This window comes from Ictidomys tridecemlineatus, chromosome 2 (assembly GCF_052094955.1).
Source record: "Ictidomys tridecemlineatus isolate mIctTri1 chromosome 2, mIctTri1.hap1, whole genome shotgun sequence".
Lineage (NCBI taxonomy): Eukaryota > Metazoa > Chordata > Mammalia > Rodentia > Sciuridae > Ictidomys > Ictidomys tridecemlineatus.
The window spans coordinates 60,840,315-60,856,280 of record NC_135478.1 but is presented as its reverse complement, the minus strand read 5'-3'; positions in this window follow the sequence as shown (position 1 = coordinate 60,856,280).

The following is a 15,966-nucleotide window of genomic DNA, read 5'->3' as shown; positions in this document are numbered from 1 at the left end:
CATTTCTATGAAATCTTTGCCCAAAACAAATCACTATCAAAGTAAACTAACATTTTTTTTTTCTAAAAACTCAGGCTCTGGGCGACTTTGCAGGCTCTTTCTGGCCCACTTTTGCAGTGCAAGGCTGGTCTGCACGCAGCATTTCTGGTAGCCATCACTCTTCCCTTATTGCATCCGTCTTCGTGAGGTGGTCCTGAAACCTGTTGCATATTAGATCCTCTGGGGATCATTGAGAAACCCTTGGGTCCTCTTCACCCCAGGCAGTTCTGAATTAGTCTATGGTAGCCAAAAAGCCACTACTCTATAATATTCACCAGGTGTTTGAAGTATGCAGCCAGATTTGTGATATACAGCTGTGGGAAGCTGGCAGTACAGATTCAAGTTGCATTTAGGGAAAGAAGCATTGTTACAAAAGAAAACTTCAGACAAACTTAATATTTTAAGCAACCAAGAGAAATAAAAAAGTGATTTATGGTCAAATTTAGATAAAATATACTCAAATGTCAAAACTATTTAATGTAACCTCAAGTGGAAAACACTGTAGGGCCTGAGCTTTCTGATATCCAGTCAGAAACTTGAAGAATGGGGATGAGGTGCCCCAAATTAAGCAACATCTAGGTGGACCAAAGGGCTTGGGAGACTTGGAGAGAAATTAGGCCAGCATTAGCTATTTGGGGAACAAATTCAGTAGGAAGGATGAGTAATGTTGGCAGTGGCTTTCTTGTCACTCAGTGCATGGGGAAAAGATGATAATGATATAACCTCACAAACTATGTCAGAAGAGATATTATGATGTCATTCTGTCTGTAGAAGCTGAAAATAAGATTTTGCATAAGATTATTCCTGGAGGAATTTTTCTTCTCAAGTTCTTGCTGGAAAATGAATTCTAGGAGAGCAGACACACATTTTGTTGTTAACCACTGTGGCTCCTACACATGCCACCATGGCTATTGCAAAATAGTAGCTTCTCTAATATTTTACAGTTGGTGTTGTTCTGGTGTAAGCCATGCTCTGTCTACAAGTATCAATACATGACTTGGTGTCCACTGGTTGCTAAGGGGCAGGTGCTAACCTCCTTTCCTTTCTACAATATGAGATGAGGGGCAGGTAGGTCTATGTATGTTGGGCCACTTTATTTCCATGCTACATAAAGGGTCTTGAATGCAAAATGGCTGGACTATCTCTACCAGGTTAATTTTTATATTTAAGCCCAGCACACTGTTACAATCTTTCTTACTTTCCTCTGTCTACTAGCACCTCCTGTGACCCAAGGCAGCTAAAAACATTTCCTGAAAGTGAACTGCCTGGGACTACCTGATTTTCAAAAAGGCAGAAAACCTTGAAAGGGTTAGATTTTTTTCCTATTGCCTTTGTACTCATTTTTATTTTAGCCAAACACTTGGAGAATTGCTTTTCCAAATTTAGAAAACATAGAATAAGCTATTGACAAACATGAAATAACACATCATTTTTATTAAGTCTTATAATTAAATCATTAATCCCTTCTGGAAACACTCTTTCATACACTTCCCCAAATCATGGCTTCCCTGCTGTCTGGGTATTTTTTAACCTAGTCACATTGACTCATAAAAGCAACCACCAAATTGGAAATTGAATCATTGCAGTATTGTAACAAAAGATGTATTGTTTTCCTAGAATTCACATAATAGATGACCACAAACCAGGTGTATTTTGTCAAATGCTTTTTCTGCATCTATTGAGATGATTGTATGATTCTTGGTTTTAAGTCAACTAATATAATGTATTATGCTTATTGATTTCCTGCATTCCTGGGATGAATCCTACTTAATCATCTTGAACTATCTTTTTAACATTTCTGTATGCAATTTTCCAGAATTTTATTGAGGCTTTTTGCATATATGTTCTCTAGGGATATTGTTCTGAAGTTTTCTTTATTTGATGGGTCTTTGGTTTTGGTATCAGGGTGATATTAGCCCCATAAAATGAATCTGGAAGGGTTCCATCTTTTTCTATTTTATGGAATAAGTTGAGGAGTATTAGTGTTAATTCTTCTTTGAAAGTTTTGTAGAACTCAGCTGAGAATCCATCTGGTCCTGGGCTATTCTTGGTTGGTAGCCTTTTGATGCTGTTTTCTATTCCATTACTTAAAATTGATCTATTTAAAACATGTATGACCTCCTCATTTAGTTTGAATAGATCATATATCTCTAGAAATTTGTTGATGTCTTTGATATTTTCTATTTTAGAAGAATATAAATTTTTAAAATAGTTTCTAATTATATTCTGTACTTCAGATTTCTGTGATATTCCTTTCTTCATCTTGTATTTTATTAATTTGAGTTTTCTCTCTTTTTATTAGCATTGGCAGGGGTTTGTTTATTTTATTCATTATTTCAAAAAAACAACTTTTTGGTTGGTCAACTTTTTCAAATGTTTCTTTTGTTTAAATTTTATTAATTTTAACTCTGATTTTAATTATTTCCTGTCTTAAACCTTTATCTCAGACCCTGCACAAAAAAATCAACTCAAAGTGGGTCAAAGATGTAGGCACTAGAACAGAGCACCTTTTATAAATTAATAGATAAAAATAGGCCCAAATCTTTATGATGTCACCCTATGATCTGATTTCCTTAACAAGACTCCTAAAATGCAAAAAGTAAAATCAAGAATTAATAAATGAGTTAAATTCAAATTAAATAGCTTTTTCTCAGCAAAAGAAACAATAAAGTGAGGAAAGAGTCTACAAATTTGGAGAAAATCTTTACCACATTCACCTCTGACATTAATCTCTTGGATAGATAAAGAACTCAAAAAACTTAACAGAAGGAACTGAACGGATACTTCAAAAAAATACCTTTCATCAACAAATATATGAAAAAGTATTCAATATCTTTAGCAATTAGAGAAATTCAAATCAAAACTACTTTAAGATTTCATCTCAATCCAGTCAGAATGGCAATCATCAAGAAAACAGGCAACAATAAATGTTGGCGAGAATATGGTGGAAAAAGTACACTCATACACCATGCCATTTTCATTATTATAGCTCTGTAGTATTGTTTAACATCTTAGATTATGATGCCTTCTGCTTCTTTTCTTGCTAAGCATTGCTAAGCATTGTTGGTGGGACTGCAAATTGGTGCAACCACTACAGAAAGCACTATGGAGATTCCTCAGAAAATTGGGAATGGAACCATCATTTGACCCAGCTATCTAACTTCTTGATTTACACCCAAAGGACTTAAAATTGGCATACTACAGTGACACAGCCACATCAATGTTTATAGCAGCTCAAGTCATAATAACAAGACTATGCAACCAAACTAGGTGTTCCTCAATAGATGAATGAATAAAAAAAGTTAAATATATACTCTCAATGGCATATTACTCAGCTTTAAAGAATAAAATTATGACATTTGCCAGTTAATGGTTGGAGTTGGAGAATATCATGCTAAGTAAAATAAGCCAACCTCACAAAACCAAAAGCCAAATGTTTTCTTTAATATGTGGATACTATTCACAATAAGGTGGGGGGACACTAGGGAAGAATAGCATTACCTGAGATTAAGTACAAGGAAATGATGGGAGGGAAGGAGAGGGGATGTGGGGATAGGAATGATAGTAGAATTAAAAAGACATTATCACTGTATGTATATATGTGACTGCATGACTAAAATGATCCTGCCACATGTACACTCAGAATAATGAGAAATTAAACCCCATCTATATATATCAAAGTGCATAAATACATCCTGCTGTCATGAATAACTAATTAAATCAAATTTTAAAAATAAAAAAATAGTTAAGGTTATGAAAAATATGTTACAACAAGATAATAAGGATTTAGATTCATCAGATTGCCTAGCCTTGAGGTTACCTAATTTTACTATGATAAAAAAACTATTCATAGGTGAGTGTTTACTAATACTGATATTGTTATGTTGTGCTTGTTGTTGTCAATGCCTTCCCTGTTTTTTTTACTCAATCAATATTAAAGAGAAAACAAATGCTATCTACCAAACAGACAATAATAAACAAAGAGGGGTGGTGGCTGTAAGGGTTTGACTGTAGAGATATACAGGACAGCAGGTTTCTCTGGTGAGAAAACTCCCAGGAAAAAAATAGGCATCTTTTTTCCACAGCTGGAATATTGTGCAGTTTTCCCCAGAAATATTAAGATAACTAATACATGCTTAGCCAGAACACAATCTAATCATAAGCGAAAACATTCTACATTATACCCGAATGTACCTTGCTTAATGATATAACAAATAATAATGTACTAATGGTGCTAGTGCCCTAATGTAACCTAATGCTATAAATAGAGATGCCAGTTTAGATGAGGAGCCATTTGTCTCTGCTTCTGTCTCCTTCTCTTGCTGATGTCTCCTTTCATTCTGTTACACATTACCATTATCCATCTGCAGAACTTTATCATTCCAAACTAAAATAATAACAGTTTGGAATGTTACACTGAACACTGAATTCCAATTATTCACTTTGCCCAGTTTTAGATATCTAAGATTCTAGTTTGTCTATACAGAAATTTGTCTATTCCATATAGGTCATTTAATTTGAAAAGACAGTTTGTCCTTAGGCCACTGCCTTCTTTTGCTTAGCATACTGTTTAGAAGAATCAACCCTGTTTGAATATGATTCAGAACTTAGTTTCTTATTGGGATCAAAAATATTCAAATTTATGGCTAGATCATGAAATGACATTTTGTCACCAGGATATCTGCCAGGAGATGCATAACTGTGGGTACAAGCAGTCAGGAGGCAGTCTCATGAGGGTCCCTGTAATTACTAGGTGTGGAAAATCCACAACAGGTACCATCATGTAAAAAATAAGAAAACTCCATTGGAGTGATATAGAAAAAAATATATCTGTCCTATTTAAGTATCCAGGTTGTAAACAAATAGAAAAGTTTCTCTCTCGCTTGCTCTCTCTCTTTCTCTTTCTCTCTCTCTCTTTCATCCTGTAGCTCCCTTCCAACAAAATGGACAAAATTAGTAATAGTATAATTTTTTGTCTATGTGATTGGTGAAGATAAAATATCCATTTTTGTGACTGCAAAGTGAAATGTATTCCATTATTGGAATACAACTAGGCACCATCAACCAGATTAAATACACAACTCCTTTACCCCAGAAAACCTGGGTCACAAAAGCATGCTGATGAACACAAAATTCTTGCAAAAGGGTTCCTAAAGAAGCATAAGTTTATTGCTAATTCTATTTCTTCCACTCCCTTCAGTTAACTTGGCTCTCCCTGAACAATCTGATGTCCAGCCTGTGGCAGGCATAGACTCAGCATATTATAGAAGGCCCTGGCATGTGGGCTTCCAAACTGAGCATCCCTCAGTCCTTCATTTGTCTATCACATGTGACCTCTTATTGAAAATGACTGCAAATTTTCTAACAATTTACCTTTAATTCTACAAAATAATCTTCCTTTCTATTTTCAGGAAATAAGTCAGCAAAGGTAAATTCTGCAGTGTCCTCATTCACAAGCATTGGTGGCATTCCTATTCAATACTGAACCAAGCATGTACTCAGATTCATATATCACAATATGGATTGTGGAATCATTTTGGGAGCACAGGGAAGAGGAAAAATCATATGGACAGGCACAAAATAAAAGAGTAGAGAAGGGCATTCATTAGATATTCCATCAAGGTAATACAAAGGTAACACAGGACAACGGAATGTGAACATCTTTCATATTTTTCTTAACAATTATTGAAAGTTCTCTGTGAATCTCATAAATAAAGGTTTCATATGTAAATTGAAGATAAACTTTCCTGTGTGAGGTGACATGGATTGAAACTAAAAATAAAAGCTAGAGTCACATACATATAATGAAGGAGAATAGCAATGATGATGACATGAGTAAAAGTGAATTTCAAATGATTTACACATGCATTTTTACTCTTCCCACAGTTCTTGCCCACAAGTTATTATATTGCAACATATACATATTCAAATATTTAACTAAAATCAAAGTTTGTGGGGTTTTTGTTGACCCAAAGGGCTAACACATGTAGAAAATATAGAATAATTTATGGGGTTTTGGTATTTGAATACAACTTGTAATCCAGTGGCTCATTTGAATAAAAATAGTTTTTCTCCCCCTAATGGCATGGTACCTATTAGACCTAAAAAGAGATAGGTTTAGTTTATAATGTAATTCAATATATAAAAACTGGGATACAATAAGTTTAAGGAGACCATGCCATTTATAATTTATCCTATAATCTGCAATGTACAAGAGTGCTTATAAATTATAAGATAGAATAAAAAGATGTCTCTAATGTCAAAAGATAATAAAATAAATTGTGGGAGGTGTAAATATTTACATCATTTTAATTTTTTTCTTGGTTTTATTTACTCGTGGAGTGTCCAAGGCTATATAAGGTTGTTTTTATATAAAATTTTTAGAGTTCAGTCAAGTTTCTTCAGGGGTTACTCTGAACGAGTACAAAAGAAATGCTTGGTTCCTCAGTCTTTTTTCTTTCCTTACTAGACTTACCAACAACTAGGATAGGTCAGTGTCCTGTTCACCACATGAATTCCATGGAAACACTAAAAATAGCTCCCTCTTCAATGACTTCTTTAATAAAATATAATAAAATATACACTGTAAGTTCTTAGTCTCAGGGTATTCATAATCTCCATGATTTAAAGATTTTATGACTTTTCAGAGTTGCACAGGCTTTAAGAGTCATTATATAAGTAAAATGTTAGTGTTGTAATTCAATATATAAAAATATGTGGCTTATTTTCATATATCTCTTCGTCCTTCTTATAACTGTCTTAATTTCTCCATAAATACAAACAAAAAAGTATAAACATCTGACTTACACAAATTATATTTCCCAAATAAGTTTGATTAAAATGTGGAAAATAATTAAGAGATGTTACAGTATTACTTACCAAATAGTATGTTTTACTGTTATATACATCCTTTACTCAAGTGGATACTTTGATATCTGTGAGATAATAACATGATTCAATATATGAGTATTAACATGTTAACAAATATTTATGTATATGAACACATTGCATAATGTAAATACAGATAAAAAATGCCCTGTGAACTGGGCATAATGATTCATGCCTGTAATCCAAGAAAATTGAGAAGCTGAGGAGTTTCACAAGTTCAAAGTCATCCTCAGCAACTTAGTGAAGTCTTAAGCAATTTAGCAAAACCTAGTTTCAAAGTTTTACAAAGAGGAAAGGAGGCCTGAGAATGTGTCTCAGTGGTTAAACATTACTAGATTCAATTCACAGTACAAAAATATAGTTTAATATATTACAATTTAGTGTAAAACCTGAGGAAAAAAATTTCTTATAATTGCTTTCTCCAGTATTAAAAAGTGAGAATATTTAGTAATCTTTGATTTATTAGAATTTCATAACCTGTCAAAGATGAGCTATCTCCACAATGCATGTATAATATTTATGATGATTGTTATTTTTAACTACATTACCTAATAATTTTTAATAAATTTTAAGAAAAATTTAAGATAATTACTTATTTTCTATATTTAAATAAGTTTCCTCTTTCCTGATCCTCATATACTTCAAGGTATAAAGTATAAGTAATGACTTTACTATACTTTTATATTTGTCAATGTGTTCATTGTAAATGTTTTGCTGTTATATCAGGCATATATTTTGGTCAAATGTCGTTCAACCTTTAGAACAGGCATGAGGTTTCAGATGTTAAATAAATTTAAAATTTGAATAAGGTTTGAAAACCTTATTTAACTTCTGAGAATTTCTGGGAGTATGAATTTTCCATTGATCAGTAATGTTTGAGCAACAGATGGCCAAAAGCTTTGAAAGATTTTTTTCCACTTGCATTCACTCTAACCATAACCAGTACATATCCTCAGGTACATATTAATGATTCTAACCAGTACATATCCAGGTACAGAGTAATGGATGAACAAGTGTTGGAGACTTTGTCACATTGTCAGTTTTTATATTTGGATAATTTCTCTCTGATATGATCATTTTGGTATGGATTAAATTTTGGCCCATTCTTAAAGAAGTGGTACAATATTGTCATCTGTAGAACTTGTCTCCAGTATGGTCTTTCTGATGTCTAGTAATATATGATATATGATTAAAATCTTTGTAACATTTTTCACATTGGTAGGGCTTCTCCCTACAATGAATTCTGCTGTGGGAAATAAGGTCTATTTTTTTGACTAAAAAGCTTTGCCACATTGTTTACATTTGTAGAGCTTTTCTTCACTGTTAGTTCTGCTGTGGTTAAAAAGAATCAATTCTTCTTTAAAAGCTTTATCACATTCTTCACATTTGTAGGGCTTCTCTCAGTGTGAGTTCTGCTGTGGTTAATCAGGTACATTTTTTGACTAAAAGTTTTGCCACATTCTTCACATTTGGAGGGCTTTTCTTCAGTGTGAGTTACGCTGTGGTAATATGCTTTTACTATAAGCTTTTTCATATCTTCACATTTGTAGGACCTCTCTCCAGTATGAATTCTGCTCTGAATAATAAGGATTGATTTTTTCTTTAAAAGGTTTATCACTTTCTTTACCTTTGTGGGCCTACTCTCCAGTGTGAATTCCGCTGTGGTAAATAAAGCCTATTTTTTGACTGAAAGCTTTACCACATTCTATACATTTGTAGGGCTTCTCTCCAGTGTGTGATCTGCTGTGGCATATTAGGTGTGATTGTTGACTAAAAGCTGTGCCACATACTGCACATCTGTAAGGTATCCATCCAGTATGAATTCTGCTGTGGATAATAAGGACTGATTTGCTTTTAAATGCTGTATTACATTCTTCACATTTGTAGGGCTTCTCTCCAGTGTGAGATCTTCTGTGGTAAATAAGACCTGTTTTTTGACTAAAAGTTTTGCCACATTCTTCACATTTGTAGGGCTTCTCTGCAGTGTGAATTCTTCTGTGACATATTAGATAAGATTGTTGACTAAAAGATTTGCCACATTTTTCACATTTGTAGCGTTTCTCTCCAATATGAATTATCTGGTGGTGAACAAGGCTGGATTTTTGATAATATAATTTCTGATGTTCACACTCACTTACAGTTTTCCATATTTTTCTTTGTTGTAAATGTCCATATTTTCTACTTATCACTTTTTGAAATATATACTTTTTGCTCTGTGCTAGTGAAAATTGTTGGTCATGATGTGAAATCGTGGCTGAAATAAAATCCAAATAAATATGAGTTTACTAACTAGACTGGGATGAATATATTTTGTATACATAACCTATACAATTATAGCAATGTAAAAACATTGGCACTGGTGCAGATTAGGAAACCCAAAGTCATCATTACTTCATAAGTATACAAGTTAAATAAAAATGTAAAGATTAATTTACTAGTAAAAGTTATTCAAACTATTGTAGAGACCATAGTATCCAAGATGAGTACATTACAAAATAGAATATTTCAGTAGAGGAAAGAAAAGTATGTTGCTTTTATCAACCACAGCCTTTCTTTCTCTATCATATAGCATTGTGCATTTAGGAAATATCTACCAGCTGTCTTCACTCATGGTAGAATGAGGGAAATACAAAACATATACAAAAGTTTGGTATTTTTTGAAGAGTGTCTGAAAATAGGTTTCTATCCACCATAAACACAAACCTGGAAATAACAGGTAGATTTTGGATGATAATACCACAGATATTCAGTAAGTGTAAAGAGGGTATGGAAATTTAAGAAGAAATATGGGCAAAAATTTTAATGAGAAATATACATATATATAGAAGATTTTCAATGAAAACAAGATTGAAAGGCTATAAAAACCTTCCACAGCCTATGTCCATATCCCGTGGATGAAGCCAACACAAAGCAATCAAAATAATAAATGGCTTTTTTTAAAGAAATGTTATTTGCTTATATGTTTCACTGACAAATTCAACTTGGTATTTACTAACATCATGGTATTTGAAAGTATATATACAAGGTGAAATGACTAAATGAAGTGAATTAGCATATGCATTATCCCATATAATTATCAGTTTTGTGCTTACAAATTATTGCTTTCAGTCTATTACTATTTAATCAAGAATATAATACACCACATTCACTATGTGGTACAATAAAACTCTTGACCTTGTAATGCCCATTAAAATAAAAATTAGCAGACTTTGACTAACAATATATCAACAATGCACAAAACACAGTACATGGTGAGGACAATTATACTCTCTAAATTTCTGACTTCCAAACATAATTCAGATGCTCCTGAAACTACCCTCTGCTATATTTCACTTAATGCATATTCATCTTATAATATTTTAAATGGCAATATATTTCTTCTTATAGCTAAATGATAATAACATATAAATACAATATTTTTACTTATTTAATCATTGATGGCACATAGGTTGAGCCCATATCTTGAATATTGAGAACAATGTTTGCAATAGACCCAATAGTGGAGACATCTCCAAAACATGCTGATTTAATCACTTATGCATACATATTTAGTACTGGCATTTCTAAATCATGCAGTCATTCAACTTTTAATTTTTTATGTGTCATGCTTGGAATTAAGTTTAAGGGTGCTATACCAGTGAACTACAACAAAAATCATTCTTAAAATTTTTGAAAGATGGTGTATTCAATTCTCTGTAACTTGCCTCGAACTTCATATCTTTTTGCATAACCTCCCAGTTAGCTAGGATTCAAAATGTTAGCTCTGTAATTCCCTGTATTTTTTTAAACAAAAACTTCCATACTTTTTTCAAAGATGACTATAGTATCTATAGTTGGCTGATTTTAGTAAAAAAATAAAATAATAATTAAAATAGTAAAGCAAATAAAGTGCAAGTGATAAAACAGCATTAGGGATTTGACATTAAGATACTAAGAATTATGAATTACACAAAAACCACTAAGTAACTATTTGAAAAAAGTTTAGTGAGCTAAATTCAGACAAAAATTGTTAACACAAATAGGCAGAAATTGTGTATGTGAAGAAGTCCTTAAGAAAAATTGACTGAAGGAGGCATGCTCAGTGTGCAAAGCTATAGTCCCAACAACATGGAAGAGAATGAGCAAGGAGGACCTTAAGTTCAAAGTCAGTCTTAGAAACTTGGTGAGATCATGTGAAAAATTAAAAACTTAAAAGATATATAATGGTAAGTATGAGAGGATTCCACGTATGCCACTATGAAAAGCAATGAATTGCAAGTTAAACCATTAAGTAAAGTAGAAAAAAACAATTATAAAAATATTTAAAAAACAACTTATAGAGTAGGAGTAATAAGATCATCAAACCAAAAGCACTAACAGAATTAAATCTAAAACAAGGAACTGCCAAGTTAGTTACATCAGAAAGTGTGGCAAGAAACAGAGTATGACCTACTCCCAGAGAAACACTGGGCTCTCCAGCCCTAGGCTGGTGGGAGTAGTGGGGATAAAAGGGAAAAGTTGTAGCCTCTGCCCTGAAGACACCCAGAGGTTCTACTGAAAATGCCTACTGGTTGGCCCTCCCACCTAGATGACCTGATGGTGGCTTTGACCTGTCTTGCCTTGGACCCAGGACCCCTGGGCTACCAAGTCTGTTGGCCCAATTCTGTCCATCCTAGCTGAAGCCAGCATTAAAAAATGGCACCTTGGGGTGGGGAATGTGGCTCAAATGGTAGCACGCTCGCCTGGCATGCGTGCGGCCCGGGTTCGATCCTCAACACCACATACACCACATGTCTCCACCAAAAACTAAAAAATTCTCTCTCTCTCTCAAAAAAAAAATGGCACCTTGGGCAGTGGGTTTGTAGTATGGCAAAAAGAAAACATGGCAGCCAACAAGGAGTTTGATGGTTCAAGAAGGTGACTGGACATCAAAAAGCTTGGTCAATAAGTGCATACTAGGGCACACTTTGACTTCTCCTTAATGGCTCCAGGAGACCACATCTGTTCAGTTGGCTCGAGAGGACAAGGAGAATATGTTGATCATGAGAAGAATGTACCTTTTGCCAGACTGGTTTTATGTAAAAGAAATTTTTTCGCATTATAACCATTGTTTGCTGTGTGTATTTTACTTCTCATAACTGTATATATATTTGACAATGCTAAGTACTTATTTGAAAATATCTAGGCTTTCTAGATATTCTAAAGTGCTTGATGCATATCAAAAGTAGAAGTGGTAAAATATAACATATTTTCTAAATTGATTTTTATAAAATTCTTATGAAATATTTTTGAGTGGGCTAATAGCAAAATTCTTTTTTGGGTAATACATATTGTGTGCTGGTTCTCTGGAGCACCTTGCCAGTGTGCTTACAAAGAGGCAAGAGTAAGCATTGTTCCTATGTCATTGGGTTTTGTTTTACTTTGTTGTGTGCATAGTATATATAACAATCAAAAGAGTCCTAATCCACATCTAGTGTTTCTAGATGCTTAAGTGGTTGCCAGTGTATGAATTTGTAAAGAAATTTTTTTTTCTGTTTTATGTTGAAATTCCTAGGAATAATTGTCTTCTGAAAATTTGAGCATTGTACCCCACTGGATTGGTGAAGAGCCAAAAAACTCATATTTTGAAGACATCTCAAAGAATTTTTATTACATATATGAAGTTTCTTTAACATTGCCATGTGCATAGTGGTCAAATTGAGTCCCTAATTGAAAGGTCTATTTGTCTAGATGATTAGAATTTACTTGGTCTGGGGTTGTAGCTCAGTGGTAGTGTACTTGCCTAGCATGTGTGAGGCCCTGGGTTTGATCCACAGCACCACATTAAAAAAAAACCAACAAATAAATAGAATTTACTGGTGAACATTAAATGTAGAGGAATTCAAATATCACTTAAGAGGCTGGAGCTGTGGTTCCACAGTGAAATGCTCACCTCATGTGCGAGGCTCTGGGTTCGATCCTCAGCACCACATGAAAATAAATAAAGGTATTGTGTCCAACTACAACTAAATAAATAAATATTTTAAATAAAAATATCATTTAAATAAGGCTAAATGGTCTCTGTGATATGCTGATGCTAATACACTATAATGTGGGAGAGATAATAAGAGAAGTTCACCAGAAGAGACAAAGTTGAGAGTGAGGATGAAACTAAAAAAGACAATAGATTGAATAAGACATAAATTTCCTATGTTGATATAAAAATATACAACCAGTGTAACTTCATATTGTGTATAATCACAAGAATGGGAAGTTATACACCATGTATGTATAATATGATAAAGAAGTTTCTACTGTCATGTATATATAAAAAGAACAAATTAAAAAATTACAAAAACAAATACTAAATCTAAAAAAAAGATACAACTTTATGTAATCTATAGGAGACTCTAAGAGAACAAGTAGAATGAAAGAAAAAGAATAGAAAAAATGTGACCAAAAGAAAGCTGGAGTGGCCAAATTATAGTATAAAACACAGTTTAAAAAAAAGATTCATAAGACAAAATATATTTTAAAATAAAAACTTGGAAAAGAGGCAAAGTAGAATATTATATAAAGATAAAAAGGAACTTTCCCTAGAATAATGCAATAAAAATAGATATAATTCATATCAAACTTACCAGATATAAAAATATAAGAATGAGAGATTTAAATACAGAAATAAAAAGCAACACTTTAATACTAAGGGCACCAATCCCCACTTACTGTAATGGAAAAGTCAAACAAAATGGAAATAACACATCAGAAAGCTTTGAAAAATATTTTAAACTAATTTGACTTATATATTAAATGCTCTCAAAAGCAATGGAATATTAAACTGGGTTAAACAACTGGTAATAAATAAAACAAAGGTTAATAGGTATGAAAATATTAACATTATTTTGTAAACATCATAGAATAAATTTAGAAATCAAAAGTGGAAAACATGTTCAAAACTCCCCACATATGTGGCAATTGATTGAACATTATTGAACATGGTCTTGTTCCAGAATTGAAAGATAAAATTAGGGCTGGGGTTGTCGCTCAGTGGTAGAGTGCTCACCTGGCATGTGCGTGGCCCTGGGTTCGATCCTCAGCAACACATATAAATAAAAGAAAGGTATTGTGTCAACTACAACTAAAAAATATATATTTAAAAAAGAGAAAAAAGTTAAAGACCTTTGTACTCTTCAGTGTTATTTGGAGTCTTCATGTAAATACCTATCAAAGTACCAATGTTATTTTTTTTTCAGAAACAGAATTACCTATTGTAGAAATTTTACAGCAACACAAAATTTTATGAATACCTCAAAATTTTCAAATTACAAACAAACTTGAGTGAATGTTCTTTTATGACTTAAAAACATTGAAAGCTACAACATTCAATTGGGCAATACTGATATCAAGTTAGAAAAAGAGACATATTAGATTATGAGTGTAATAAACCATCACATATTCAGCAAATTAAGACATTTGCACAACAATGTTTGTTACATTATTATTCAACAGACCTACAATGGGAAAAAAAATTCCCTGGAAATGAGTGAATGAGAACATTTTTAATATAAAAAAAAGTATGGCAGAATTCTACTTATATCAGATACCTGAATAAAACAAAACAAAAACAAACCTAACAAACAAGCAAACTAACCAAAAAAACACTTTCTTAATAGAAATTATATTGGCATTAGTGATGGAAGAAGAAAGAAATGAGCTTTTTTTTACATGGGAATATTTTATTAATTTTTGAGACATAAACTATCTACAAATATGTTACATAACAATTTGGATTAACTTTCCGGAACAGTATACATGATTATTTGAGAGAGCAAGTTTTGTTTTATGGTTTTGATCACAATCAAAATTTCAAACAAAGCAGAAAAGATAAAAAGAATTGCAAAAAGAATTGCAAAATATTTTAAAGCTATCATTAAAATGCTATGATCTTTTTCTTATAAATAAGAATGAACTTATAAATATATAGATAAAGGACATGCATGTTATGAAGTTACTAGAAATTCTGAGGCAGAAATACTGTAATTTCAAGGCCATTATAAAAACTTAATAAGAACCATTCTCCAAATATAAATATAAAGAAGCTGGGGATGTAGCTCATTTTTAGAGCACACCTGAATTTTATCCCAATTATATTAGCATATAGAAAATATGCATTACTATATACATAGGCAGGATAAAAAAGGCAATCCAGATAAAATATAAAAGTCATTTTAAAAGGTTTAATATTATACAAGCAAATTAAAGTACATATTATTTTATTGGCAATAGAAACAAGCATCATGCACATCTTTATTGCAACTTACATTCTCCTAATTTGGGAAGTAATGGAAATTACAACCTGATATAAAATATGGAAAAAATAAAACAGTATTAATTGATATGAGGAAACCTACTTTACATCATGAAACCTACATGATAAAATGAGAGGGAAAAAAGTAGTAAAACTTAACCAACAATTTTTATATAACCAAAATATATTATTTTACAAACCCTTTAATATAACTATAATTTGCAACTTAACTATAGACCCCAAAAGAGCATTCATTGTGAATTCTGACTTTCATTTTACAGAAAATCTACTCCAAGTATTTATAAAGAGCTTTGATAAGGGAATTTTAATGGATAAATAAAATAATATTAGAGAAACTCATTTGTGAGATTAATTTTTTTTACAATGGTTGATCTAGATTTTCCTCAAAATGTGCAAAGATTTCCTAGAGACCGCAAAATAATGGAAGATCTGTTAAATCATGTTGACCTTTACAAGCAATGGTGAGTTTTGGTGCTTAATTCAAATGAATTGGATATCATTATAGAAAAACTGAGGACTTTAATGAATCTGAAACCATGACAAAATTAGGGAAATATATGTTCGATAATAGCAAACAAGAAAAACAAACCTACACTTCTGAAAAATCTTTTTGGCTACATAACTTCTCCATCGAAATTTTTAAGTTTGTCTTCATCTTTGACCTTTGGGAATCTCAGTTGTGTCCCATGCCATGTATAGACAACAATATTTTACATCACTGAATTACTCTAAGTACTACTTATCCAAAGTGA